Below are 6,263 nucleotides of genomic sequence, written 5' to 3'. Positions count from 1 at the left end.
GCACCGGGGCACGAAGTCTCGGAAGACAGGCCAGGGTAAGTCTCAGCCGTGGCCTCGGACTCAGACTCGGACTTGTCAGCAACACCACAGGAAGTCTGGGAAGACGTGTGAGAATAAGGCGCAGCCATCGCCTCGGCCTGGGCCTCGGCCTCATCCTCACTGGGACACGAAGTCTGGGAAGACGTGTCAGCGTAAGGCTCAGCCATGGCCTCAGCCTCGGACTCAGCGGTACTGGGGCACCAAGACTCCGAAGAGAAGTCAGAGTTAGGCTCAGCCACCTGCCAGGGCCTGGAGGAAACAGAAGATGGCAGCTTGCGGTCGTTGGGGACCGGTTGATAGCCGCTGCGTTGAACCACGTCACGGGCCAACTCGCTGTCTGATTGGATGAAACACCTCTTGCGGAGAATGTCAGCTGAGGGATAAGGCCCTCAACCTCATTGGATCCTTCTACTGGGGGTTGAATCCCATCCACCGATCACAGTGGGCATCCGCCGAGCTCTGAGCTTTCTCTCGTCTGAGAAGTGGCAAGACAGAATGAGGCCCCAACAGAGCAACGGATCTTTAACTACATTAGCTGGTTAACCAATGAGCACACTGCAAAATATCACCCCCTTCCTTTCCTCCGGAGATGCCATGGTCCCGGAATTCTCCAAAATGACAAACACAAAGGGAAAGAGGAGAGGCACCCAATGCATGTTCTCTAGGCCTTTTGCAAAACGTGGACTTGTTCCTTTGCCCCCATTCGTGTGAATCTAGAAGAAAGGTGATATAGTAGACATCCCCGGAATGGGTACTGTTCATAAAGGCATCCCGCACAAATGTTACCATGGCAAAACTGGAAGAGTCTCTACGGTGTTACCCAGCATATTGTTGGCATTCTTGTTAGCCCACAAGTTAAGGGCGAGATTCTTCCCAAGAGGATTAATGTTAGCATTGAGCATATTGAGCACTCTCAGAGCCGAGACAGCTTCCTGAAACACGTGAAGGAAAACGATCAGAAAAGGAAGGAAGCCAAAGAGAAAGGCACCTGGGTCCAACTGAAGCGCCAGCCTGCTCCACCCCGAGAAGCACACTTGGTGAGAACCACCGGAATGGAGCCTGAGCTCCTGAAACACATTCCCTAGGAATTCATGGCATAATACGCATATAATATAGCACACAGGACAACCAACAGACCCCACGTAACAAGTGATTTGAGGAGCTGGATCCTATTCCCCATGAATTCGTGGCACAATAGTCATGCAACGCTTTGTCACTTTCAATGGCAGGGCTCCTCCCTGAGCTACTGACACCATTTCCCTACGAATTCATGGCCTCATAGATATTAAAAATAATAGCCTACTACACACGATGTTTCTTATCATTCACTAAAACGGTGGTGTTTTCTCCTAAAGAAGCAAATTTTAATAGTGTCCGAAAAGAAAGAAAGAAGGAAAGAAAGAAAAACATCACCCAAATCTCCTAAAGTGCAGCAATTTAAGCTTTGGCTCCTTGAGAGAGTCTGGTCTCCAGAACTCACATTCCTTATGCCAGAGAAATTACTCACAGACCTAGGCAGCAGAGTGCTCCCGAAAGTCAAGGGACTGGCTGTCCAGCTCTTGCCCCAAGTCTTGGTGAAAACCCTCGCTGAATCTGGAGGAGGACAAATAGCAAAATCAGTGTCTCAATGTGGAGAACACAAGCAGAAATGTGTACACTTTAACCAATATATCTGAGAACATTCAATGTTGACCAAGTTTACAACTGTATCTATACTATTTGCATGCGAAAAATCGCCCTAAGGGTTAGGCTTGTTAAACACATATTGAACTTGTGTATACAAATAAAATGGCTGATTTCATAGAAAATGACTTCTCCAAGAAACTTTTACTGGTGAGAACATAAATTAATAACATATACAGTGTTAAAATTTAAACGATCTTGGATAATACATACAAAAGTAGTTCTCCAATATGTTTATGTTAGGAATCAATTACATACATCCAGCCAGGACAACACTTAAGAACCTCACTGCAAAGAATAATTGTGGTAATGGGGGACATTGAAAAGTACCATCCCCAAAGCCCAGACTTCCAAAAGTCCTACCTGTCAGACCTTTATGGAAGAGGTAGATGTCTCTTTAAAACTTACATCATCAATAATAATTAAAAGACTTCAGAGTACGTTGAAAACATTAGTTTTCCATCTTTAATCCAGTGAGAGTCTATCTTAGTTAATGGCGAAAGGTGTTGGTCCAGTTTCAGTGTTCTGCAGGTTGCCAGCCAGTTCACCCAGCGCCATTTGTTAAGTAGGGAATCTTTTCCCCTCTGAATGTTTTTAATTGGTTTGTCAAAGATCAAATAACGGTAAGTAGCTGAATTCATCTCTTGGTTCTCTATTCTGTTCCAGACATCTACTTCTCTGTTTTTGTGCCAGTACCATGCTGTTTTGGTCACTATCGAATTATAGTATAGTCTGAGGTCTGGTAGCGTGATTCCCCCCACTTTGCTTTTATTTCTGAGTAATGTCTTGGCTATTCAAGGCTTTCTCTGATTCCATATAAAACGAAGTATTATTTTTTCGAGATCTTTAAAGTATGACAGTAGAGCTTTAATATGGATTGCATTAAAATTGTATATTGCTTTGGGTAGTATGGACGTTTTAACAGTGTCGATTCTTCCCAGCCATGAGCATGGTATGTGTTTCCACTTGTCAACATTTTCAGCTATTTCTTTTCTTAGAGTTTCATAGTTCTCTTTGTAGAGATCTTTCACGTCCTTTGTTAGATAAACTCCAAAATATTTCATCTTCTTTGGCACTACTGTGAATGGAATAGAGTCCTTAACTGTTTTTTCAGCTTCACTATTGTTGGTATATATAAAGGCTACTGATTTATGAATGTTGATTTTGTAAACTGAGACACTGCTGTATTCCTTGATCCCTTCTAAGAGTTTTGTAGTAGAATTCCTGGTGTTTTCCAGATATACAATCGTATCATCGGCAAAGAGCGAAAGTTTGGTCTCTTCTGACCCTAGATGGATACCCTTGATCGTCTTTTCTTTTCTAATTGCGGTGGCTAAAACTTCCACTGCAACGTTAAAGAGCAGTGGAGACAAAGGGCAGCCTTGTCTGGTTCCGGATCTGAGTGGAAATGATTTCAATTTAACTCCATTCAATACGATATTGGCTGTGGGTTTGCTGTAGATGGCCTCTATCAGTTTAAGTAATTAGTAACTAAGATTGAGAAAGGATAGAAAAAGAGAGAAAACGGGACTGACAGCAACCCGAACAGCAGAAAACTTTTTTTTGTTGTTGTTGTTGTTTGTTTGTTTGTTTTTAAAGTCAGATACACATAGATCATGTACATATTAATGCACTTATGCGGTACGATGGGCTGATTTTACGTATAATTTGGAGTGCTTAAATCAAATTAGTTAATATAGGGTTTCACCTCATTTACTTAATTATTGTATTGAGATATTTATATTCTATACTTAGAAGATTTGACTTGCACCCTTGCAATATGCACCATAGCTGTGAATGCACCGCTTACCCTCCCTCCATCAAACCTCTCCTCTCCCCTCCGATCCCTCTCCTCTCCCTCCTACCGTTTGTTTGTTTGTTGTATGTTTTGAGACAGAGTCTCACTTTGTCACCTTAGGTAGAGTGCCATGGCATCCCAGCTCACGGCAGCCGCAAATTCTGGGGTTTAAGCTATTCTCTTGCCTCAACCTCCCAAGTACCCGGGACTCCAGGTGCCCCCCAAAATGCCTGGCTATCTTTTTAAAGACGAGGTCTCGCTCTGGCTCAGCCTATTCTGGAACTCCTGAACTCAGGCAATCCACCTGTCTTGGCCTCCCAGAGCGCTAGGATTACAAGAGTGAGCCCCTGAGCCTGCCCCAAAAAAGGTTTGTAATAATGACTGTGACTTTAAAACTTCTCCAGAGATAGTTACTCAAAAGGCCCATGCATGAACACCACGCACTGGGACAGAACGGATCCCTGTGCCCCCCACATCTGGAAGAAAATGCTCCAAGAGGCAACATTTGCTAGAACCCCAGAACCATGTCCTCTCAGCAAAGAGAAATGCACTAGGAGGAAGATTATAATTACTTTAGAACAGGAGATTACATTCCCATTCTGGAACTGGTGGTCCCATAAATTGACATCCTCCATACCCATCAACCCATGGGAACAGCTTCCATCTGATCGACATGTCTGACTTGAAAATCTGCTCCTCATTGATATACCAGATGGCCTTAGGTAACTTACTCTCTAATACATGTAGGCAAATTAATTCTAATAAATACCGGAGCCATGTTATCTATTCCTTCTAAACAGTAAGCATGTCTATTTCTCTCTCCTATCTCCCTCATTCAAATGAAACATAAAATAAAAACTAAATGCAATCCCCCTTTAAATAGTCCACAGTTTCTCAGTTCTCTGGAAGATAAAGTTATCTTATTCATCCTTGTGTTAATTTCCAATTGTCCCCCTCACCCCAACCAACAGAGTGGTTTAAATCTACTTGCCACAGGGGAAGAGGAGTTTTTTACCTGTTTATAGGACACCTGCGGTTTCTCAACAGCAAGTCTGGTCTGGTCTGAGAGGGTATCACCTGGCTCTGGGAACTAGCTACCCAGCTTCGATCTCAAAATAAGGGATCCTGCTTTGATAGCCTCTGGGGATGCTGGATCTTTCCTCTCTTGGGCCCCCTCTCTGCAATCCTCCTGTAATTCACAACTGTCCCTTGTGTCATCCGATAACTGCCCTCATTTATTCAAGACACGGGGGGAAAGTGTCAACCACAATTGCAACCCAATTTCTACCACTCTCAAACGTTCTCCCAATGACACCCAAATGTACACAGTCCTACCCACACCTGACTTATCCTGCTAAGTACGACCGTGACACTATTCAGGCAGAAGCAATTTCAGAAGACCGACCATTGTCACCATCACCACTTAACAAGAGTCTGAAATGCCTGGGGGCCTAATGTGGCCTCACAGGGACACTCCTCTCTCCTCTTCTTCCTCAAAAGACCTACTCAACCCCAAACTGTAAAGAATTTCATACCCAAGGTCCCTACCCTACCAAATCCCTCTGGGCAAGCTGTGGAAATTCTCCACCACCTATGGCCCCAGATAAAGGGGTCTCTAACTCCCCATGGGGGCAGAAGCCATCTTTGTCATGCCAGGGGGTCCCTATCCAGAAACATGGCCTGAACTTTTCCCCTCCCAGTCTCCTCTCTGGGTGTCACCAGGACACGTTTCTGTGTTTATTTTGGGGAGGGGGGAAGAGTGGATGTTTTATTGGTAGCGACTTACAGATATTAAACCAAAGAATGTGTGGACATGTGCTCTGCCTATTGAGTCAAAATATCAGAAGGGTTCAATTACTGAAATTACAAGTAGGATCTGCGCATCCCTAGTTTTAGATAGGGTTGTTAGGAAGTTTTATTGTGTGCTTTCCTCACTGGTTTTATTATTTTTAAAACAGTGTCTATTGGTGTCGTTTCTGTGGAGCCTGTGGATTTGTCACTTCCCTTTATTCCCATTCACTGAAGAATATGAACAAACTTGGAGACAGCAGCTGAACAGCCAGGGCCTTTTTCTTGTTCTCTTGAGACCGAGTACTGAGGCAGGTAGACAGCCGGGTCCATTTATATCTAGGAGCACTCTGCTGTGTGTCAGAGACTCTTACTTCTCCAGTATGGCTTGCGTCAGAATAATGGGGGGGGGATGTGGGTACAGGGTAGGAACAGTATGACCCAAAAGGTTACCATAAGAATTCCTCTGGTGTAATGGAATTGGGTCACAGTGGTCAGTCTTTATGAGTCCTATTTAAAATGTTTTGGCTTAAATTTCAGAAAGGGCGTTTCGAATGCTCATAGTGTAGCATCAATCAGCTCCTGGGGTCAGGTGATCCTTTTCCCCGGGAGCCATCTTTTTACCTTGGTCAGAATCAAGCTACAGGAAGTGCACAGGACAGTAGGAGCCACTGTGATTGGTCGATGTGGTGCTTTGACCAAGGGGATGATTCGATCATGTTAAAGGCCACGAGTCTCGATGACAGGTTCCCCTCGTGGTGCCATCCAATCATATGGCAAGCTGTCCCATGGCATGGGACAACACAGTGAGTACAAAACTGTCCCCAGTGGCCCAAAGTCGCCACCTTACGTTCTCCCCAGTGCCCGTAAGCTGCTCCTCCCTGTCTGACTTTTGCTCTGACATGTCCTCTAACCAGGTCGCCTGACCCAGAACTAAGGAGCCGCAAGAGGCCGA

General features: G+C 44.6%; 1 pseudogene; it reads left to right on the top strand.

Annotated features, from left to right (window-relative positions):
* Positions 1-651: 651 nt before the first annotated feature.
* Positions 652-1,139, top strand: LOC128578443 (60S ribosomal protein L21-like; annotated as a pseudogene).
* The last annotated feature ends 5,124 nt before the right edge of the window (positions 1,140-6,263 follow it).

This window comes from Nycticebus coucang, chromosome X, assembly GCF_027406575.1.
Source record: "Nycticebus coucang isolate mNycCou1 chromosome X, mNycCou1.pri, whole genome shotgun sequence".
Lineage (NCBI taxonomy): Eukaryota > Metazoa > Chordata > Mammalia > Primates > Lorisidae > Nycticebus > Nycticebus coucang.
The sequence above is the reverse complement of the archived record's forward strand: the minus strand, read 5'-3'. Positions and strand labels throughout refer to the sequence as shown.